Here is a 25,170-nt window from a genome sequence, read left to right as displayed (position 1 = left end):
TGCTCAGCGTGGACATCATGGTTGTTGACATTTGTGATCCTGTAAGTCCATCTCTTGCCCTTCCTATCTGATCACCTGTAAAATATCACACAGGATGTGCAACAATGCAAGCTATGATTGGTCTGAGTTCAGAATGTAATTTCACTGCACTCAAATGTCTTGAGTCTGCTCCTGGGCAAGATGTTGTAAAAACTATTTATTTCTATTTCTATTTTTTAACAGATGTCCCTTTTAAAAAAAATAGTTTTATTAATCCTGAGACTGTCTTGATTTTAGCTTTGCTGCATGTCCATGTCTTCCTATGCAAAGTAACTGGTACCTTGTAAAACTAGACATGTCTGTCACTGACACTGTCAGTATTTATCACTCTCTGCAAGAACATTGTGTGTGTGTGTGTGTGTGTGTTGGCCAATGTGCCTACAAGGATGCTGTGCAGGACTGATTGTGTTGGTGGTCTGCTCTCTGACAATCTGCTGTAATGCTGCCAGGATGATACCAGGCTTAGAATGGCTGTTTCATAAAAACATACACATATATATATATATATATATATATATATATATATATATATATATATATATATATATATATATATATATATATATATATATATATATATACTTTATCATTGACTTTTCTTACTTCCCCTCATCTCAATCTTTCCTCCTCTTTCTCTCTCCTGCCTGCCTTCCTCACCTGCTCCCTCCTCCTCCTCCTCCCTCTCTCTCATCCTAGAAAAGTGAATGAAGGTGATTTTTAGATTCCTGGGTTTCAGTGCCCTCTCCTTTCTACTTTCTCCTCCATGGCATTTTAATCTGCTTCTCACTTGCTCACTGACCTTTTTTTTCTATCCACCTCTTTTCTTTCTTTATTCTTTCCTTCCCTTCTTTCTTCCATCAATCCTGTTCTTTCTCTCTAATAATTTTCAGTATTTCTTTTTCTCTAGCAATCTAACACTCTCCTTTCACTTAAAATCCTGCATCTGTCTCTCACAGTCTTTCCTCTCTTCTCCTTTAGCATCCATCCTATTACCTCTGTCCATCCCACTTTCTTTCCTCCCTCTTGGTATTTTACACAATGGCAACTGACATTTCTGGCTGATGCCGCCTTCTTCTCCCTCTTGGCCTTTTTATGCCACCTTCTGTGCTTCCTTTTTTTATCTTTCTTTTACATTCTTTTTATAGCTCCATTTTCGGTCCATCTCCGATTCTTCCTTCTCTCTTGCATTTAGTCCTCTCTCCTGCCAGACTCATCTCACAGGAGGAAACCTTTGGCTTTCCTTCTGACTTTTACTTGTTCACAACTCAAATTTTTCTTTTTGATTCTGAATGTCTTGGGCTTCCCTCTCCCTGTGTGCATATTGCAGAATAGACTAGTATTTAGCAGCAGCTTAAAAGACCATTATTTAAAACACTGAACACACTGGTGTTACTTTAGCCTTTGTAATTTAGTAAGTGGCTGAAATTTAACAAAACCTACAAAAAATGTACATGATTTGATATAATATTTGTACTTTAAATAAAAATGTCATTTCCTTGCAATTAGCTAATAGAAAACTGAACTGAACTGCACTGAACTACACATGCAGAGGTATGCCTTTACAAAGTAGTGTGGCAACACTGAAAGCCCAGAGGCATACACAGTAAACTGTCCCCGATCCTTCCAGCAGAACTGGTGACACAGAATAGATCTTCTACCTGACTCCTTGTCTAAACACAACACTGTGAGGCAACGGCCACTCGGCACTTTCTTTCCTCTGCCCTGTGGCGCTCACGGCAGCTGTTTCTGAAGCAGGGATACGACTTGCACCAAAGTAGGGCAGTGTGTGTCTGCAGGCAGTGCTGGGGAGAAGCAAAGACGGAAAACAGGGGACAGAAGGGAGGACTAGGAGAGCAAATATGGATGTTGTACAGTTGCATTCGGGGTTCTGTGTCTTCTTATTTTAATCTGATCTCATCTCAGTGGTTCCTTGTTTCTAGTTTACCTTTTGTCCTCTAAGAAGAAAACAGCAGTTTTACTTGGATCTCTTGGCTGACATTAAAGTACCCCTCCATTCAAAAGTATGTTTTTCTTATGTTTAGTCCCCTAAAATGTCAGACCTTGACTTTACTGACTTCTATCTGCGCAAAGTTTTCACATTCATCTAGTGAAGGTGAAGATGTCTGTACGCTTTCCTAAAATCTGAGATTCAAACGTGCTCCAGGCAAGGTAGATTTAAGTCGCAAATTTGAAAGCCAATCGCAATGCCACAGGCAAAGAAACCTGAAACCTCCACCACAGAGCGGACTTGTCAGTACAGAGAGAGAGTTTGCACTAAGTTAGCGTAGTGAAAGTTTTGACAGCAAACATGATAGTGTGCAGTTTTTGGATGTAAACCGGACCCTGGAGCTTCCTTTAACCATCTACTAACGTTACATAATAGCAATGTGAACACACTGTTGTAGCAGATATTATTGTATGTTTCACAACCACTAACGCTGTGTCAGCCACTGCCAGTTACAAGGTAACAAGCTAACGAACAACATAAATAAAAAAATATTTTCTTATGATTTGTGATTCTAATTCATTTAGTATAAAAGCAGGATGAATATGCCAGTTATAAAACTGCAGTTAAGATGCAAAGATTTGAAATAATAATAAAAGTTAAACTTTAGCCTGATTTATTAGATACTTGCTTATTAAGGAATAGACTTGAGTCTTAGAAAATGTATTTTTTCTATCCAACCTTGACTCTTTGCTTCCTCACTACTTCAGTACAAGGATTCTGTGAAAACTGTCTAACCTTATCCGCTTGTTCTATATGTAGTGAGAGATTGCAGTGCAAAGGTGTAGTGTATAGCCTTATCCCCTCTTATCCCCTCTCCTATCCCATTTCTTATCAGCCCAGAGGGAGAGCAGGGATTAACAAGTCCTGGAGAGAAGAGGGTAAGTGCAGTAGAAGGAGAGGGGTGGGGGAACTTTAATACCTTGTAAATTCCATACTCGTATCTGGTTTCTAGCTTTGTATCAGATCTAGATTGTGCACACTGTGGATGATTTATGTTGATACAAACTAGGTCGAGAGAGAGAGAGAGAGAGAGAGAGAAGAGTGGTGACAGAGGAGGACACCTACATCAGTAAAGGATATAAAAGATGACTGGGTGGATGGAAAATGAGGGGAGTGGGTTAAAAAGATGACTCAGAAGTTAAAAAATGAAGATGTAGATGGTGAAAGGGAAGTGTAAAGGAGAAGAGGAAAAAAGCCATAGTGAGTAAGGGAAAAACAGACCAAGATCTATAGAAATTGAAAATTGTGGGATCGTGGTGATTAAGATGTCAAGAATCCTTATCTGGGCCCGAGCTCTTACTGACGTCAAGATACCCCAGGCTCCGAACTGCGGGGGCTGAGACTAAAGCTTTCTCTTTTACACTTTCAGGCCTTTAGCCAGACTGACAATGCTCTAATAAAATGGCACTGAGCATACAGTGGGCCCTTATCCAGAAAGCACTGACAAATCTCACGATGGGTCAAAAATAAGAGCTCTCAAGCACGTCAATGCAAGTGCTCATTGCAAGAGAGTCATTTAAGTGAGACATTGTCTTAACACCTGTGATGCCATAGGGCTGCCATAATGGGCGTTGATATTCAATTCAAGTCAGAGAACAACAACCTCCATCTCATCATCAGCAAAACAGGAGCTGATTGTGGAATTTCAGGAAGCAATAGGGAGTAGACACGCCCCCATCTCCATTAATCGGACTACAGTAGAGAGAGTGACCAGCTTCAGGGTCCTTGGGGTCCACATCAGTGAGGACCTGACCTGGACTCACCACACCGACAACATCACAAAGACAGCAAGACAACGGCTCTTCTTCTTCCGCAGGCTGGGAAGGATCAACATGGAGTCCAGGATACTCTGCAACTTCTACAGGTGTACCACTGAGAGTATCATGACTGACAGCATCACAGCCTGGTATGGCAATTACACCACCGTCAACAGTAAGGCTCTACAGAGGGTGGTGAAAACTGAACAGTACATCACCAGGACAGTGCTGCCATCCACGGAGGAATGAATAGCCTATTCATTACTTATATTGAAGACTTTACATTTGGTGTTGTTTGCTTTTTCCTGAGAGAATAAAAAAAGTGTGCAACAAGCAGGATCCTGTAATTCTGTGGCAGCTGCAAAAGTGGCTTGTTGTCACTAGATGCAGTAGTTACCATAGACAGCAACACCCACTGACTGAACAGGAATGGCACGGCTGTAGGGATGGAAATGTCGGTCTTTCGATCACAGATCACAGATCACAGTCAAGTGTGCCAAGCACACTTTTTGGTCATTTTGAGGTCAGGCTTGCCTGGTGCCCCTGTGGCATACTTGGATATGGGGTGGGATCAGAAAGAACACATTATCATATATTATAGGTTGGTGTGTCTGGGACAGTCAAGGCCAATCACATTCACTACTTTCATCCTCTTTAAATACAGGGTTCTTCCCGTCATGATGACAGTTTGGGAACCCTGAGAAGAGGTTTCCACAGAGGAAACTTATCATTGTTTGGGACATACAGAGTTTCAAATATGAATACAGCAGCTACACTGTTTTTCATGAAACTATGTTAACGGTTTTCAGTGTGTCAGAATCCAAAATGCCTGTTGATTTGCAGTAAAAAATAGAATAATTATTATTAATAGTAACAATGTAACTGTGGATTACACAGCTGGTAAGAATCACTCATTGATATATTCTGTCTGGCTGGCACTAAAACCATAATCAGAATACAACTTTTTTTTTCCTGTTGTTCCTGACGAACAACGGGTTTGTATGATTTTTAAGGAGGTTTATATGGTTGTAGCTTCACCAAACAAAGTGACCAAAATATTATGGAACAAAAGTGCACTGAGTTGTTGACCTGCTCTGAGCAGGTGAATGACAATTCCTCAGGTGTACTTTGTGTTTGGTGCTAATTAGCAAATGTTAGCACTAAGATAATAAACTAAGATGGTGAACGTAGTAAACATTATACCCGCTAAACATCAGCATGTTAGCATGTTAGTATGCTGACATTCGAATTTAGCTCAAAACACCACTGTGCCAGAGTCCAGGCTCACAGTGCTACTTGTGTAGCACTTAGCACTGTAGTCTTGTTTTCTTTCTAGCAGCAGTCCAAAGGAATAAATGTCAGTAATGTGTTGCTAAGTGATCCCTGGATGCAATAAAGAGCTTTGAATTGTTTCATTCAAAAAATATTTAAAACCAAATTGTGGTTATTTTGTAAAAGATGGAGTGTAACATGAGGCCAAGATAAACTAACTGACCTTTAACATCATTTATTTATCCAGGGATAGTTGACTGAGTTGGCAGCTGCCCACTACACCCATCTATTGTCGGACACAAAACAGCCTCACAATGAGTGTTAAGATCTCAAGAGATCATCCTGATGTACTAAAAGTCAAATAAAAATAACCTAATGCACCATTTCGCTCATTATCCTTCACACAACTTCTAGTCATGAGGCCACTTCTCTAACTTTAGACTACTATCCCCTATTTCATAGTTTTTTTTAAATCTTTTAGGGATTTAACAAATATGTGGACTTCTGTACATTCAATTCTACAAATCAGCTTGGAGAAAAACTTTTTCCTCTCAAAACTAACTAATTAACACCAGTACAGAACAGCCGTTGGCTTTGCTACCAAGAAGTGTGAATGTGGCTACTTGAGCAAGTGAATGGATGCATTCATACAGACAGTGAGTACCTTGTGTAACTAAAGTTAAACACATTATATTGTGAATTCTTTCAGAACAGCTGTGTGATGAAGATAATGAAAAAGTGAAGTGGGAATGAATTAATGTTGGCTTTGTATTATGTCAGTAAGATGGGAATGAAAGGGCACATTCAGACAACAGATGCCAGGCGATGGTGAAGTTTGAATAGAACTGACAAGCAATGTACCAAACAGGTAGACTGACTCATATTGTATTCTTACAAAGAGTACGTGCCAATGATGAAATATGACAGCTGATTCTAAAGTTTCTTTTCTTTTTTTGTGCCACTTTTTGACACATTAGAAAATTTACTGTTAAAAATATGAAGCTCCTGGGTGTAAAATATTTTTTTCCTGTTTTCATTATGTTTTTTATTGTGTTTGAATGTTTAATGAAAAGGTTAGTCTTTTTGAAATTTCAAACAAGATTAACAAGCACCTGTCTGCATTTGGCTCCATTCAGCATACCTTTTTAGTATGTGTCGGTTATACAGATCCAGCCACGTAGAATTGCCAGCTGGGTCATGCTAGGGCCCAGGCTGATTCATGGCTGACCCCAGCAAGGTCTTTGCTGGGTACTTGGCTGAAATAAAATTCCCTTCATATCCCTTCATTCATGTGTATATGTGTCAATGTGTTTTCGTGAAGGAAGCGCTATCTCATATTGACACTCAATTGAATTAATGGGGTGTTTACAGTGGAATCTAGACATGCCCTGTCAGGAAACAGGAGGAAGGGGGAGACTCCCAATGGCTGAGACTTGGCTGGAACTGGTTCCCAGTCGGCTGGCAGCCGAGAGGCCTTCCGTTGGGAGGGGCAATTCTGAGTGGCTGCCATTGTACACACAACATTTCCATCCTTTATGGCCTGATTCGCAACTTTGAAAGGAAAAACTTTTTCCTGGCTTGTGCAGTGGATGTTCCTGTCAACAGGTAATACCATGGAGGCCTGTCACCTCTGGGTGTCAACACTGGCTGCAATGTGGATGTCAAAACCCTGGTGTTAAGAGAGTGAAAAGTGCAGACTTAGTATACTCCGTGGCAAAGGTTCATTGCAGTCTCTTGACTCAGTGAGCTTTAAGCCATATTACACTTTAAATCACTTTCATATTTAGTAAGCATGATTATTAGCCTGGGTATAGTTATTCTATGAAGGCCAAAACACACACACACACACACACACACACACACACACACACACACACACACACACACACACACACACACACACACACACACAGAATCACTTGCATTCACAAATTCTATTCTGATATGTTCACTCCCCTTTTATACTGTTTATATTTCTCTTTCTCTCATGTATTCTTTGGCTGCTGCTGCTGCAAAGTTTTCCCAGTTTTCAACTTTTCACCTTGAGTCAGCAGTACAGTGTTTTGATAGCCCCACCTTCATCCCTTTCAGTTAGATATTCAAGATTCTGTCCCAACACTTCTAAACCAACATGTGTCACTCATCTTGAGGAGCTGACTACCTCAAAAGTAGCACCTAGCCTGAGGCTGAGGTGACAGGCAGGCATGACGCCAAACTGGAGCTCCAGGAGGTGAATGGTAAACCAAGCCAATCTATGAATACAATCCCAATGCTAATGTTCACCAAGTTTTTATACAGGTCTTGTCTGCTTCCTGTTCAGAGGTTAGGTTTTCAGTCTTGTTTGTCTGTTTGTTTGCACAACTTCAAAAACTTTTTAACAGATTTAAATGAAATTTAATGCAGAGCAACCGTCAATCCAGTCAGTTCTGCCCCTACATACTTGTTTTATCCCTTACCGATAGTAGTCGTTCTTATATTGTATTTTTACTTTTGGCTGAGCCTATTTCCAGTGTAAAGTTTTAAAGACCAAAGATAGTTATGCTTGTATGCTCGTAAGATAGTTACACTTGGGATCTATTCAGCAACATTAGATGTTCAGGATTGGTGGAGATACAAATTAGTTTTTATCTATTGACACAAACACGCATCATGACAGTATACCGTATGTCCCATAAGGTCATGAACATGATTGTAAAGCCCAGTTTAGTTAATTTAGGCAAATCGTAACACACAGACATGAAACACATATTGATATCAATCAGTGGGATTAACACTTCCCGAGGATGTCCATTGCAAATAAACATACTTAAATACGCTTAAATCATATCGAAATATATATGCTTCAGAACTTGCCTGCGAATCCTCGCATTTTTATTATCTGCATCATTTTAGTATTAAAGTAATCCAGTGATAGTTGTAGGCACATCCATGGATACATTGCATACAGGAACTGCTAATAACTAATTTGGCATGCTTTTAATGGCGCCAATTGCCAAATGTAAACACATATAGGTTAAACACAGGGCTTAAAAGAGAATACCAGTACTTATCTATAGCTGACAACATCCCATTTAATGAGCTTTCATGGGGTCTTGCTCTCCTGATGGTTGAAGAAAAAGGTAGAAGGAAAAGCAGCTCTTCACATGGGTAAAGGATCCTCTTTAAAACACAAGTATGTCGCTACGGATGGGATTTAAATTACAGGAGGACCAGCGAGTTCGCCGTAATTGTGGCTGTAATTATACCTGTGGTGGGGTGAAAAATTACCCACATACGTGCTCCGGACAGGATTAAAATCACTGGCCAGTGCGGTTAATGTTAAAATTACCCCACCTCCCCTAGAGAAATTAATTCAGTTGGAATGGAAAAACATTGTTTCAAAAAGCAGGAATCAAGCCTTTCTAATACACACACACACACACACACACACACACAAGAACACGTACTCAAACAGCAACAATTGGCAAAGTTCAAATGTTTGCTAGTACAATATGGGAACACCTCTGTCTCATAGCAACAGAACATACTGCAATACTTGTGCCAGTGTATTTATAACATATTCCATCCATATATATATCACTATAGACTGGCCAACCCTAAATCATACAACCTAAAAAAAGTATAAATAACTGACCTGAATCATACTACCCCACACCATGCTAACTATCAGAATTGAACTCCTGCAGTTCGGAAAGCGATCAGCTCCGGATGCATCTTGTTAGCATGGCCCACCGGAGGCTTGTGCTTCTTCAAACACCTCCATGCTGCTGCTGCTACTGCTACTGCTGAGCCTGCTGCCTGCTGCTGGCTATAAATAAAAACCAATCTGCAACCCCACCTAATGAGCACAATCCACTTCAGACCTAACTGTCAACAACCAGCCTGCGTGTGTGTGTGTGTGTGTGTGTGTGTGTGTGTGTGCTTGCTACATAGTGAGGACTGAAACACGTTTTTTACCTAGAGTGAGAAAATTTTTGGAAAGTGAGGACATTTTGGCCGGTCCTCACAACTTCAAAGGGCTGTTTGAAGGTTAAGACTTGGTTTTAAGGGTTAGGTAAGAATTAGGTTATGGTTAGGGTGAGGGTAAGGGTTAACGTTAGACATTCAGTTGTGATGGTTAAGGTTAGAGTAAGGGGCTAGGGAACACATTATGTCTGTGACGGTCCTCACAAAGATACAAGTACAAAGGTATGTGTGTATGTGAGAGTGTAAATGTGGGTGTGTACGTGTGTGTGCATTAGGTTCTTGCTATCTTTTGTTGCTAAATATAGACGAAGCAAATTTCCGAGTTGCCTTGGCAGGATGACGGCAGCATAACAAGCAAATTTCTCTCTCTCTCTCTCTCTCTCTCTCTCTCTCTCTCTCTCTCTCTCTCTCTCTCTCTCTCTCTCTCTCTCTCTCTCTCTCTCTCTCTCTCTCTCTCTCTCTCTCCCTCCCTCCCTCCATCTTTGCTCTGCCTATTTTCTTCTCCTGTCTCTGTTTCAAGTTTCTTCTTCATTGTCTCTTAATTTGCTCAAATCTTGCTGACCTGTCATAACTCCAAAGTTGGAGTATGTGTGTGCATAACTGTGGCAGTGTAGTGCGTAGAGTTTAAAGAAAGTTACAAGATGGAGATTTCTTTGTATACATACTTGTTTAACTGTGGTAAGACGGCAGCAGCGGATGGCCGCCCACCATTGAGTCTGGTTCTGTCCAAGGTTTCTGCCTCTTAAAAGAAGTTTTTCCTTGCCACTGTCGCCAAATGCTTGCTCATGGTGGGATTTGTTGGGTCTCTGTATTTAATATTATAAAGAGTACGGTCTAGACCTGCTCTATAGGAAAAGTGCAATGAGATAACTTCTGTTATGAATTGCTGCTATATAAATAAAATTGAATTGAATTGAATTGAATTGGTGATATCAGTAGCTGTGGTTGGTACACAAACAACCTACACAGCTCTTCATTTTCAACATTTTCCTTTCATCCTGGTATAACACTGGCTTTGGCCATAACATCTCTTTTTGCACAAGTCTATAAAAACAAATGACAACGCTGTGAAAATACAGGCCAATGTCCGAAGTGTACCGATTTCAAGTTCAATGAGTTCAATCAAGGAGATTTGCATTAAAACTAATAAAACAATAAATTAAAAACTTTGGACAAAATTCTGAACCAGGCCAGTCAACTCAGTCTGTTAAGGCAGTGGCATAACTTATGTTTAGGTTGAAATAGCTTGAGAGAAGAAATGACCTGAGGTAGGGTTTTCTGTGTTATAAAAAAGTGCTCTGGTTGTAACCCTCTGACAGAGTGGGGGATCTTTTCTTCATTATTTGTCCTATGGTGGCTTTTATGGCGCACCTGCCCCCCAAGATTTCCACACTAGTTCAAAAGGACATATTTTATAAGATGAAATAGCTAAACATTTTCTACAGTCTACTGAGGTCTGTATTTGCCTCAGGCATTTTCTTAGTTTTCTTTCTGACACCCTCAGACTAGAGTAACTTTAGTTCTTCTCATCTCTTCTCATTTGGTGTTATCTGATCAGCCATCGCTGGCTGATGGTTGAAAGCCTTCTTTCTTTCTGTCTCTTTCTTTATCCTGTGCATGGTGTTTCAAACCTACACTAATTAGTGTAATAATGACTCAATAGCTACAGATCAATGGTACTCAGCTGTCTACTGGGAGTGACACACTGGGGGACAAACCAGACATCTGTCGCACCAGGGAATATGACACAACAGAAGGCCTGTCAGCCCAGGTGACAAATGTAGTCAGCGCTTCCAGAGGAACAAAAATTATAGAGATCAATGTACAAAGAGACTCATTCCAAAATGCTACATATCTATTACTGGCAGGGCAGGGGGGTCATTGTGCCTCATTTGCATTTCTGTTAATGACATTTAAAGTGGCAATCTGTGAGATTCTCGCTTCTTTCATTCTGGCAACAATGTACTTAACTCCCCAAAGATCACTTGTCAATCAAATACTGAGGCCAATATGGCCTTTGTTCTTTTTATTTCTTTTTTATTTATTGGATTTGTCCACAGACATTTTTGTGTTCAGCTTTAGTGGCTGCCGTTGCTCATGTTAACTACCAGTTTTTGGGTTTTTTTGGCTACACTGTGGCAATGTCGATCAGTTGGTCGGTCAGTCGGTCCACCTCTTTGGTTCAGAGTGGAATATCTTAACAACTATTGGATCGCCATGAAATTTTGAATATATATCCATGGTTCCCAGAGGATAGAGCTTAGAGATGTGGCTGCTCCCCTGACCTTTCCTCTAGCAACACCATCAGTTTGACATTTTTGGTTGAGTCAAATGTCTCAACTATTGGATAGACTACCATGAAAATCTGTACAGACATTCATGTTCCCCACAGTATAAATTGTGATACTTTGGTGATCCTTTGACTTTTAATTTATCTCTATCATCAAGTCAAAATTTCAATTTGTCAAATAGTTTGGTTCATGACCAAATACCTGCAAACCAATGGCATTCCCATCAGCCTCTGCTGTACTTTGTGTTGAGTGCTAATTAGCAAATCTTAGAATGCTAACATGCTAAACTAAGATGATGAACACGGTAAACATTATACCTGCATAGCATCAGCATGTTAGTATTGTCATTGTGAGCATGTTAGCATGATAATGTAAATATTTAGCTCAAACCACTACTGTGCATAAATACAGCCTCTCAAAGGCGCAAGAGTGGCTTCGTCTTGATTTAGAACACATCACCAGACACACAGTGTCAAGTTTAATCACTATTGAGTTACTTCAAAATGGATTTAAAGAATAAAAATAAATAAATAACAAAATGTATTTATATATAACCATTGCAGAATATTACTCAAACGTATACTGTTTCCAGTTGCATGGGTGCAAAAGTTGAAGTGTATATACTGTATATAGTGCAGTATGTGCACTATACATTCATACAATGTATCACTATAGTCTATCAGTGTGCTAAAATTTAAATTCTCTCCTCATCTGTGGATGTAATCCAGGAACAATTCCCAGAAAGTATAGCAGTAGGTTTGTTTTAGTCAGTGGCCGTTACATACTGTACTAAGATGCCCTGGGATAAATGTTCCTGCTCTAGTGCTACATTAATGTCTATCAAGACTCACGTTAGTGTAATTCATGGATTTTTCATCACCCATTTCTGTGAGTTTGTCAACTTGGCAAAGATTCTCATTAGTTGGTTCACGCTCTTGAGAACTTAATTCTTGAGCACATGCACAGTGACCTCAAATGTTCTTTTTAAAAATACGATACGATATGATGAGATCTAAAGCATGCATATTTCTAAAGGAGTCCCTGCAATTGGAATTAATGTCTAACATGCCATTAAGTTTGTCCCACAATCATTTTTACCTGATTACAAGGTGCAAATTCCAGACAGAAATGCTGTCTGCATTTCAGTGAACTCAAAGGTCTTCTAATTTTGCCTACATTCATATGGTTTGCAGTGGGACCACCTGCAGGTTGCAACAGAGCAGAACTGAAAAATAAAACTTCCATCTCCCCTAACATGTGCTATTCAGAAATAATAGCAGAACATCTGCTGCCAGTTGACATTAATATCACAATTTTACATTATAACTTATAAGCCCATTGAAAGCAAATTAGATCGCCAGCTGGCCACATACACAATAATTGTTTGCTAAGTGTCACAGAGAAAGCTCATAACTTGTCAAAAACAGTGAAATAGCATTTGAGTAGAAGAGAAGTGAAGGGCTGAGTGAGTTACTTCAAAGGTGCTTTAATTAAGATGTATTTCAGATTTTTCTTTCTTTAAATGGAAAGCTTTAGTCATAGGACAAATGTCATTGTCATTGACAAATGTTATTTTGAGTTGAGGCTATTCCAAAAGAAAATACCCTTTTTTTTCTCAAGGATAAAAAACATTTAAGCAAGCATTGCAAAAACTTTAGGTATGCAAATTGAAAAAGTCATAATGTTAGTTAAATATTTGTATATGTTGTTTAAAACAAACAATCTATTTATTTTAAATTCAGGTATATTGTTATTCTGTGGTATTTCTGTAAGATGCTCCAACTGACCTTTGACATCCATGTACATTTAATGAGCTTTTTGGTCACTACAGTGCTTAGCAACATTAGCAACAACTGTGCCATCATGTCACCTGGTATGTAACCCAAAACATCCAACATAAAGGTCTGTTAAAGTAGTAATGAAGGCATGCCATTTTAAATCTTAACATGGAAAGGCTGCATGCTATGTCCTTATTTAATAACTCTCATAAGAACATTATTAATGTCACTAAACAGACTGCAGCATCAGCACCCTCACAGCTGCAGGGCTCCCATGTGTTTTGGTCAAGGACACACTGACAAAGATGGACGCTCTGGCTACTGTGGGAGCTGACCTGATGATCCCCAAGTGTGCAGAACAGTCATTTTACCCACCAGAACAAATGTTTTGCTGTATCAGTTAAAGTGCATCATGGAAACATAATTTCACTCTAAAGAAAAACTCCTACAGATGTCCCTTACGGTGGACAAACTATAGTCCTGAAGTTTACCTCTGTGTAATGCAGGTGTGTGTCATCTTCATGCAGAGCACAAGACAAAGGGAATAATTACCTCGAGTTTGATGTCCTTAGATCATCTGCCAGTCGTCAGTAATGAAAGCCTACAATAAACAGAAAAGCAAAAAAAAAAAAAAGTTGAATCGAGCATTAGTGTCATCCACAGAAGAAGGGGCAGGTCCCTGCCTAACACAGAACGGTGAGTGGAGGATAATTAGAAGAGAGTGTCCCTGATTGGTGCATTTGTTTACATCAAAGAGAGCTAAATAGGAAACGAAGCAGCTGGGCAGGCTTTACATGGAGGAACAAAACAGAAAGACACAATCATAGAGATTTCTCATGAAAATATAACTGTGGTGACGAGCAGAAAAAACAAGTTGAGGGGGTGGCGGAAGCCAAATGTTTAGAAAAATGGGCCCATGACGTAAAGACGATTGGTTGGACTCCGAAGCTCTCGGAAAGGAGAGCGAATGCGTAATTCTTACTTTCCTAAACAAGCACCATCAGACTGCTCAGCATGAGACTACAGCAGCAATGAGCTGCTCCCCAGTATGAATCAATGTAATGGCATCAGTGTGACATGAAGCTGGGGGCAAAAAAGCCTGAAAACACTTCACTTGTTCTCCTGTACTGTACATTATATAAGGTAGGCTGATGAAGCTAAATGTTTCTTTAAAGTACAAGATTTGACTTGGGGTGGATTTGGCTGTCAGAGATATTAGTTGTAAGTGTTGTGAAAGCATAAAAGCGCCTCAACCGAGGTCCAGGGTGCTTAATCCAAAGCCGTTCCGGCACTGGCGAATTGGAAACCTACTGGTGGGACAAATGGCCAATAGTATAGTAGCCTAATTTTTTTGGACAGTTTTAGTTATTTTTGTCCTTGCAGACCATAGCCTTTTTTTTTTTTTTTCGTTTGTTTGTTCACTTTTTTTTTCTGCACTTTGGTCCTACACAGCAACATTACAGAAATTAAGCATCAAAGCATCACATCACTGAGCCAGCAAAATTAAAACAGAGCTCTAACAGAAACATATCTAGAAGAAGTAATTCTTGTTTGTCGTTTTACGCATTTCAACAAAGCTTGTCAAGCTTAACTATTAAAGGCTAGATTTTCTGAAAAAAAGTGTAATTGAAATACCATTTAAGTGTAAGTTATATGAGACAGCTGAAGACTTCAGTGAGTGTGATGTCACCCACTCTTGGTTTGAACATTAATTAGTGCAATACACAAACATGACAAAATTGTCCTCTGACCACAAACTGTACACTAGAATGTCAAGATTAGCTGCCTGCTGCAACTCTCTTCCTCTCATCTTAAAGCCACTGTGAGCAGAATTTGCATGTGATTATAATATCTTTCAAATTACTGTCTCAGATAAATTCTTGTTTGTTGAAAAATGAGTTGATCCCAGGAAAAATTGGTGCAGTCTATATGTTGCTTTCAACCCATTCATCTTCATTCATCTCAGTCAGTCCGTGGGGACCCATACTTAGCAGAAAATGACAAATGGTTGCTCTCTGTGAATTAGTTTTTCAAATTTTTCAATTTTGTCTGCATTCTAAATTCATCATTTGAGCCATAAGTGACAAATGCATCAAATTACCCCAAAACTCAAATAGTCATATACTTTAGAAACTCAAATCTCTAACAGTATCAGTGAAGGATATCACATGAAATGACAGATCATTACTTCCAAAAGAAGTTTAAATATCCATGTTGTAGTTAAAAATCATCAATGATAACTTAAAATCACTTGTTTTTTGTGCACAGTGATGACTAGTGTGTGCAATCACCGTAGGGTGTGCGTGTTTGTAGACTTCTGTTCAAAGTTGGGAATTCAGTCACTCGATTTATCCAGCTGAAGCTTAGCCTTGGAACAGAACACCTTATCAGAGAGGACTGTTGGGAATGGATGAGTCTATATTGGAATTACTGATCAGCCATCAATCAGCAACCATCTGTCAGATCATTCATCACTTAGACTAAGTGGAAGTAAATGCTGAGTTAATTTGTCTTCACTGGATAGGTGACTTGAGCAAACACAAGATGAATGAAGAGGAACCACACAGATAAATGCACACTGACACAAACACACACACCTATTCTCCAGACCTTTCAACTGTTCTACCAGCTGAACTTCTGCACGCATTGGCAGATGATCTGTTACAATTACTGGCATTGTATTTTGAGCTTAATGCTACTCGTGTAAGAGCGCTAATCAAGACTTTGAGGTAATAGTGTGTGTGTGTGTGTGTGTGTGTGAGAGAGAGAGAGAGAGAGAGAGAGAGAGAGATCCAACTTTAGACAGGACATTTTGAGGATATCTTCAAAGTGCTTTTTAAGGCCTATACCCAAGACGTTTGGGGTATATGGTAGAATTAGGTTAAACTCAGCATATTTATCTACTTCAACTGTATGCATAGTGACACAGAAAAATACACCTGCAGCCATAACATAAATGGAAAACATGTAAATTCACAGATATGGTAAATAGTTTGAGTTCACATTCTAATATTTTAAGATATATAATATCTGAACTCTAATGTCTTCTTTACAATAATCAACATAACATAAATACAGGATGATACTAACGATGTCTAACACTTGTGTATTTTGTGATATTTCCAAAACTATCAAAGGGATACAGGTAGCAGCACTATGAGAGCCTTGCTTTTTCTCCTCTTCCTAAATGCTACCCTTAAAGGGGCATTCCACCGATTTTACACAAGTTCAGTTTACTCATCACAATGAGTACTACTCAGCATATGAAAACAGTTGTATAATGTCTTCTGTGGCTCTGGAAGAGTTTTCCAAAGTTTGAAAAAGTAACCCTGATGATGCCATCAGCTTAGGCTTCTGACTTCAACAGAAAGACTACATTACAAACTGGAGATGTGAGGTTTCTTAGGATGTGGGCATGTAGGGTGCAGGAGGGTTTTTGGAGCTTGACCCATGCTTGGGACCAAAAGTCAGGATATATTGGTCTCTACGGCCTTAATGTTGACCATTCTTTTTAATGTGTCTCTCGTGACTCCCCCCAACTTTATGGAAGTGCAATACTTAATCACTGGAGTACCCCTTTAAAGCTGTATTAGCAGATGTTTGGCAACTTGTGTGCAGAAGAACTCCAAAACAAACTGACAAATACAGCTGTGCGATTAACAGCATGTAATGTTTGGCCAATTAGTGACCGCAAGTCCAATATTTCCACTTCTCTTAGCTCTGGTTTGTCTCCATCAACACCAAAAAATCTGGCTCTTTAGCTGTTAGATGTTCCACTTTCTTCAACACCTAATAGCTAACTTTGTCTGTCTGCCATTTGTTGCTGGACAGGCAGCATACAGTGGGTTTATCAGAGCTTGTTTGCTGAACATAGCTGCTTCCTGCTGCTGGAAACGAAGTTGATGAGAGTGCTGAAAGTGAACCATGCAGTCAATGTGTTGGCTTTTGAGGCCACTAAACCTGCACAAATACGACAAAAAGAATCAGTGTAATTCTCAAACTGCACCCCTAACTGCGCTGCGCTGACAAATAGCGTCTCCGGTGCTATTTGCAGGTATGTACATTAGTTAATATACATACATTTGGTGCAAAATTGGCCCCTTTCTATGCAAATAAGCCAATAGCCATGCGCAGATATTATTAGCATCTTCAGAGAGTTGGTGGTAATTGAAGCGCATTTATAAAGAGGCGTCACAACTGCACTTTCCAGTGATCATGGCAGCAGTGATTGTAGCTAGGTGAAGCAATAGCGCATCATAGTACATCATATGCGCACAGGTAGCACAGAGCACTACAATGCCTGATATTCACCATGAGGGAATGAAACTAGAAAACAACATAAAACCTGCTGCTATGAGAAGGCATGGTGGTTACGCACAGTAACAGTCCAGCATAGAGCAGAGTAGGAGAGAAAACAGATCTCCATGCACGCAGAGGCATGAGGGAGAATGCACAGTTAAAGCACCACAAATAACAATAACTCCATACAGAGTGAGTCATAGAAAAACGAGAGACATCCCGCAGATTGAAACAAATGAAAGAGCAGGGGGAGTTATTAGATAATTAGAAAAGTTATAATTATAATTAGAATAAGTTCTCTTTCAAATCAAACATCTCTTTCCACATAAGTGGAAAGTAGGCTATTGTCCTTGTAACTGCACTTATAACATTTTTTGACTCAAACGTTGCTTAACCATGTTATTTGATATGCTATTTCAGTAATTGATTCTTTGTGAATTCGCCCCTCAGTGTTCAGCATTTGCCTTGAATTGTGATATTCTAATTGCAGTGTGGCTCTAAGTTTGTCTGGATGTAACTAAAATGATGACATCCAATTGCCAATGGTGACTCATGCTACAACACCAATAAGTTGAGCAAAACATACAGACAGATTTTCATCTCCTACATCAAAATCTCTAATGTAGTTGGAGGACAGGGTACAATGTCATAAAAATTAAGTAATGTGAGTTTCCATTGACAAATCTCGTTTTGTTTGTGTTTGGGTGTTTGAGCTTTCACAATGCCTCAAACCAAAGAACTGGCAACCATTTCTTACAGGAACAGAAGCACAACACCACACACAAATTCCTTTGCCACATTCACACACTTGGCTCTTGTTGCCAAGTGTATATATCATCTGTGCTGAAAAGGATGTACACAGCAAAATGTTGTACTGCCATTCTGAAGGAGCTGAATTTTCTCAGCAGGAGGGGAACAACTGAGGCAGCCAGACTGCGGCTGATGTGTGTAGGAGCTCATCCAAGTAAGGTGATGCTTTAAATCATAGCCTGTTATCCACAGTCCAATGGGCACCCTACCGCTCCTTCACACACCACCAATCCAGGTACCGGAGTCACCTAAGTATTTTCAAGAGCAATCCCATCATCTATGAAAGACTAGACAATAGGAAAAAATAAAAATTATACCTCCAAAAAGGGGTGTACAGGAGTTAGCTGGTATGCTTCAAAGTTTGTTTGTCTCACAGTCTTTGGGAAGGGCAAGTCAGGGAGTTCTGCAGAGTTTAGTGTTTATTTATGTGCTCATATAGGGTGATAAAAAAGAAAAATGATAAGAATAAGTGATGAGATGGAGAAAATAAAAAGTGTGTGGAGAATACAAAATGATCTCATCTCAATAACAACAAACTACGCCTTAATAAATACTTTAACACTAATACAGAAGAATCCAATCAAATTTTACCCAGCCAATGTAATTGTGCCAGTGTTAACAATATAATTTTGTAAGTTGCAATAATTCAAAGTTCATTAATTTGTAATTCATTTTAATTGTGCATAGTATTTTTTTTTATGTTTTTTGTGAAATATTACTCATTTTGTGCACATTATAGTTTCCAAAGTAGGTAGTTCTCAGTGAGCAGAGGCATGTCTCAAAAGGCAAGGAAAGTGGCCTAGTAACCAGGGCTTTCATCTAGGCTTTTTTGCTTTTGTGATGGTGGCTCATTTTGAAGCATTATCATTGTAACTGACTGCATTCTGTTCAGGTCATCAGGTCCAAACTCATTAGCAAGTCCTCATACCTAAACGACAAAATACCCATTTGACTATTCACCAAACAACTCATATGAGGTCTCCTGCGTCAAAGTCACACAGTGACTTACTACTGAAAGGGCAACACACACTGGATAATTCATGTCAAAACACCCATTGTTTTCTATGTAAGCCCTCACATAGGTGGCATGTTTATGCACATTATTGTGGCCTGACGCAATTTTCAGGGTTCACCTATGGCCTTTTTCTCAGTTTCGACGCTCATCACCGCTCCTGAAAAGCAGCATTTTTATGGACAGACACTTACCGAATACTGTACCTTCATTACTTCGTTGTTTGTATGGCGCGTCCAGTGTGTGGTAACGTATGGACAAGCATGCAACAAGGCGAGGCTAAGTGGCACAGCCGATGTGTGTTGCACTTCAGACATTTTGTGACAGTACAGAGGGCAGTAATTACTTCCATGTACACAACAGGTTCCTTGTAAGGAATATGTAAACATAGGTTATTTTAAGTTTTACTTGTTAACCTTTTTATATGATAAACTGAAGAAACAATGTGTGTCTGGAATTAAAAGTGACACAATTCTTTCACAATGTAACCCTCACATTATTTATACCACATATACAACATGCAATATACTTTTCAGAGTTAATGCACATTTTATGAAATGTTATGGGTCTCCTGTGTCAGCGTCTTTTTATTAATTTCAAAAGTGTCCTTCAGTTTGTTGAGACTAAACCCTGTGACTTCACTGTAAACAAGAGAATCAATTTTTGAGTCAGCTATAGAATACCTCCCACAGAGCCAAACATCACATAGACACCAGCAGATGCCTCCTGCTGTGTCAAACTCATAAACTGCTGAACCCCCACAGAGCGATGGGTTTGTTTCATCCTTCACTGAAACATCAACACACATGCATGTACACGCAAGTGCGCGCGCACACACACAAACACACACACACAAACGTTTGTTTGACTATCCCCATGGGGGACAGTCATTGACATAATGCTTTCCCTAGCTCCTTACCCTAACCTAATTGTAACCTGTACTCTAAAACCAAGTCTTAACCCTCAAAAAGCAGTCTCTACCCCTGGGGACCTCCATATTTGTCCCCACGGTGACACAAGTCCCCATGGGTTAGTGTGCATTCAGGTTAAAGTCCCCACTGGGATATAAGAACACACACACACACACACACACACACACACACACACACACACACCTTCCTTTGACATTAATCTCTTAACCTTCATTCTTTAGCATACTCAAACAGGAGCCCAATTTACTCACTCACTTTGACTTAAAAATTTGAAGAGTGGCCAAAATCTCTATAATTGAAGTGAGGCTCACAGACCTGGCAACAGATTGAGCTGCTGATGTTTAAAAGCAGGCATTTCCTTCCTTGTGTGCAAAGAGCAAATCAAATTAGATAGTTTAAAGGTATATTAAGATTCACTTTTTGCTTTTCACAGATTTTCATTGATTCTGTTAAAAGTTTTTTTGTTTTTGGTTTTTGAAAAATCCAAAACAAAAATAATGAGCCCTATTCACACACCACTTTCAAACAAAGATATTTAAAAAAGAGCTATATATGCTTAGCCAGTTCTTATGACAGGTTACTGTATATAATTACTGTTTTATTTCATTTCGGGTAAAAAGGGGTGACTTGCTGGAAAGGGGTCTTAAGAACAATTAGCTATTATTTGGGCATCTGCATTACCATTCCCACTTTCTCCAAAACGTTCAACAAAGGTGCCCGCATCAACTTTCTTTCAAATCAGCTTTTTAATGAGACATAGTGTAGTATTTTTAATGTAGACATTTATCAAGCCTTTATTCAGTCCATTTAAATCATACTGGTGCCATGTCCATCAAATTTCACGCATTGAACAACTAATTGATTTGGTTCAGCTGTAACAACACACAAAGTGCTTTTCTCCTGCTGCTGCCGAAAGAAAAGATTTGCCTCACAGAGCTTTACACTTTCTTTCCACCTGGTACCTTATCCACGACAGGGGAGATCACATTTTATAAAAACACTGCAAAAACACATTAAATCAGAGTGTTATAGTTTATTGTTGATGTGATTACATGTGTGTTGAAAAGTGTGTCTTTTTTGTAAGTGCAGAGCATCTCCACTTCAAATATAATAGCCACGCAAGAGGCGCTAAACATTTGTCCACATTAACGTTATTTGCACTCTGGGATCTTCACTTGAGTCCATTAAAAGAAAGAGTGTGTCAAAATTAGAAGATTGGAAAATGTTCTTCAAGTTTATGGAGGTTTTAGTCGCATAGCAACAGCAGCTCACAAACAACTCGTCCTCAAAGCATTTGTGTAGTGCCGCTGGTTAAAAACAGATTCACCCTTTTCGACACAGAGGGTGAGACATGCTCAGTGATGAGTTGGCCACATCACAACAAGCAGCTCTGACCTCACAATTCCCCAACCACCTCCCAATATGTACAAGGGTGAAATAAGGGTGGACTGGCGCACTTTGGTGTCCTGGACCCCCTTAAGAGCGAGTAGAGAGGAGAAAAGCAGGAGACAGGTACTGAGTGAGTGTGTAGAAAAACAGCAAGGTAATGACTGTAATTCAACTTCACCACCTGGGTAAGTGAGTGAGAGTGAAAGTTTAAAGCTTGAATCAATGAGAGCGGGCAGGAGGAGAGACACAATTCCTGGGTCAATGAAAGAAAGAAATGGAGTGAGAAGAGTGAGAAAGAAGTGGGGTAGAAAGAGAGAGATGATAAGATCGACGGGTATGATTCGAAGCTGCTGATTTGACGGAGCCACGAGGCAGAATGATGGATGCAGGTGAAACAATACATGCTTTAGCTGTCAGGTTCTCTGAAAAACTCAAGGATCACATGTGAGTCACCACCCGTCACGCCTCCTACAATATACACACACACACACACTCATCCTCCACTGTGATGATCACAGTCACACACACCAGCTCAACACACACAAACATTAATCACTGCTGCAGTCTGGAAGGGAAGCCAGTGGTGTATTTCCCTCAGGGCAGCAGTTCTTCTGCTGTTTCAGCTCAGCACCCTCACTGAGTAAATGTAGCTTCTCACCCTGAGACACAAAAGTCTACTGTCTGAGTGTGTGTTTGAATCCGGCTGAGTATCTTTGTGTCACATTGCCGTGTGAATGTATTGTGTATTGGCCGTGTTCCTACTACAGTAAGCAGTAATACATGACGTGGTGTCCTGACATACTAAAATAACATATGAGATGAAAAAGCAAAGAAGCTTTTCCTCTGCTGAGTCCATTATTTTAGTATATCGGAAAACTTCAGTGTATTATTGTGCTTATACCATCGCCACTTAACACATACAAATTCAGTTTGTTGGGCAGCAGTTTAACCTATGAGTAGGTTAGTTTCACTAGTGAGAGTTAGCTGATAACATAGTGTCAAGCAGAAGCACTGTTGCTAAGGTTACCTGCAGTTTACATTATACACTTATGTAGATTGTTTGTTTGAGGTGTCCTCTTACATGATTTTGACCAGTCATTCAGAAATGAGCATGTTTTGTGGCCGCGGTATAAATCTTGATAAACAGATTATTTGGATGAGTGCAATGCTTTTGGAGGATGGAGACTTGCATGTCTGATCAAACTCCTTGTTAACCAACTGCACATTTCAGCTACATTGACTGCGAGTAAGCTACCATTTTAGCAAGAGAAGTAGTTGGAAGAAACTGCAGCTCACTGAAAAGTTGAGCCAATTTAATTACTGTAATAACTGTATTTGATGGTCATATTTCAGAATTTACAGCATTTGTAGTAACGGTGTGGTTTGGAGAAAGCAGCTTTGTTTCATTACATGCTGCAGTCTTCAGCACACCCAAACACACACATGCAAAAAATGCAGGGTTCCAGCATCCAGTCATCATTTGTGATCTCTGTGTAAAGGCTAGTGCAGACTACAAGAATGTTGCCACAATTTGCCTGTCCCAGACAAATTACTTCGATCTGAGATAAAAACCCTCAAGTTAGCACTAAATCTGCGCTCATGCCAGTCACAATTGCAGGGCTCAACAATAAGGATTGCCTGGGGCAAGTAAAGTGCCACATCAGGCAATTAAATCTAGCAGCTCACTTGCCTAAAAAAAGAATTAAACACATGTATTTTTCCAAGATGATGATGGAAGTAGCTAAGGAGCGAGCCATCCTTCTCATCTCTGTTGAGAGTTGCACATACTGATCAGACACTCGTGAATAGAGATTGGTACTGAAACCCGGTATTAAACGGGCCCTGGGGTTAAATCACCGTAGTATTATCACACTCGCTGCAGCCTCTCCTGCTGTCTGTGTTAGGGCTGGGCTTAGCTCCTCCACACACACCCCCACACACAGTCAGCAGATCAGACAGGCTGCGGTGGCCTGGAGGTTGACAACAACTTTTGCGAGTAAAAAGCAATACTTTAGCATTACACTTGTTCAACAAGCATAAACATGTGAACATGTAGAAAGCAATATTTTAATCTGCTCTGTCTGCAGTTGCTCATGTTTTACACAAGCCCAGCAAGCTAGCTCGGCTAATACAGGGCTCCAGGGCAACCAAAAAGCTGTCAAGTGCGACTAAACATTTTCATTGGTCACACTGGTATGCCTGAAATTTTAGCAGGTCTGATTAAAAAAATAATGTATAAAAATATGTTTTAACAAACACCAACTGGGTGTGCATTGGTGATGTGCGGATCGGCTCTGATGTGATCCGAGACCCGCACCAGCATGGACATTTCTCTCTACCTCTATCGGTCCCTGTAGGCTATATTTCCATTTAAATGATGTCGAGCAGCGCAAGCTTTCCAGGTGATTTCTTTGTGTGTTGTATTGATGTATGAGTGTTTTCTTTAACAATTTTCTTTAATGATTAGAGAGGCTGCTGTCAGTCATTTTAAATGTCTCCATATGCGCAGTAATGTCACAGCAATTATCGTGGGACATTTAAGCAGCAAAACTAAAAACTGTAGTTATAGACTTGACAGGACAGAGGAAACTCTCCAGAGGAAACAGAATTAAACTTTTAGCTTCTGAAATACATTTTTTTATACAGCTCTGATGGAGCTCAGGTTTTATCAGGAGGACGGCTGCTTTACTCCAAACAGTTTTACTGTAAGAACTTGTACTATGTGTGTGACCTTTTGGATGTGTAGAACACAGAACATTAATTAACATTAGATCCTGACCGATCCTGTCCCCGTGTCGGGAGATTTAAATAATCAATGAAGTTACGCTGTTGTGCCTCGTGTGTGTAAATGTGCACAACGTCTCTCTTAATGGGGAGAGGCTTCACCTTATTTCACCCACCCACAACCCATCTGCTGTTAATCAGAATGTTCATTTTTATGACCCGGCCCGCCCAATCCGCGGATATAACTGCGAGTGCCACCAATGTGTAAAGTTAGTCTGGAGCCCTGTAATAGTGAATTGTTACGAACAAGCTAAAACAAAACTGTCTGTATGTAGTCTAATTGCTTATCTTAGTACGCCACAAACCAGCCTCTCCTCTCTCTACCAGCGGTAACTTACCTGCAGTGAATCACATCAGCAGCAGAGGGAGGAGGATGGAGGAAGGACTAATACTGAGTGATGTTTAGAAAGACAAAGAACGCAGACATCACTCAGTATTTTGATGTCAGGAATCTGATTTTATTTTATTAATCTATTAATTTTAGATTTGTTTCCAGTGAGATATTATTGAGTGTATACAGTGACTTTGCTGTTGTAAACACTGGTGCTGCTATAGAAACAACATTGAGTTATCTTTAAAATATTTAATTCTAATCCTGTTCTGAATTTATTATTTTTTAAATAATAAAAAATAATAATATTTTTTAAAAACGTATATTTAGTAATGAAAGAAAAGAAAGATAAGAGTATCAATAAAGAGCTGAACCAATGAGAGGATCGATAAGAATAGTCGTATCAATAAAATCCTACCAATACCAATCCCAACTCACGAGAAAATGGCGTTGGGTAAAGACAAAGTTTATTTAGATAATTTATCACTCACTCACAGTTAAG

At 39.6% G+C, this 25,170-nt stretch overlaps 1 protein-coding gene across 3 annotated transcripts in view; it reads right to left on the bottom strand.

Annotated features, from left to right (window-relative positions):
* elfn2a (extracellular leucine-rich repeat and fibronectin type III domain containing 2a) overlaps positions 1 to 25,170 on the bottom strand; it is a 243,497-nt gene that overhangs the window by 52,058 nt on the left and 166,269 nt on the right. For 2 of the 3 annotated variants that reach the window (XM_044189672.1, XM_044189673.1), the window contains one exon: positions 13,664 to 13,712. The gene's annotated coding sequence lies outside the window, so the exon portion shown is untranslated. Of the gene's footprint in view, positions 1 to 8,710; positions 8,832 to 13,663; positions 13,713 to 25,170 lie in introns of those variants that run through there. The other variant, XM_044189674.1, reaches the window with a different exon arrangement.

Source organism: Siniperca chuatsi, linkage group LG3 (genome assembly GCF_020085105.1).
Source record: "Siniperca chuatsi isolate FFG_IHB_CAS linkage group LG3, ASM2008510v1, whole genome shotgun sequence".
Taxonomy (NCBI): domain Eukaryota; kingdom Metazoa; phylum Chordata; class Actinopteri; order Centrarchiformes; family Sinipercidae; genus Siniperca; species Siniperca chuatsi.
Note: the sequence above shows the minus strand (reverse complement) of the source record. Positions and strands in the feature narration are given on the sequence as shown.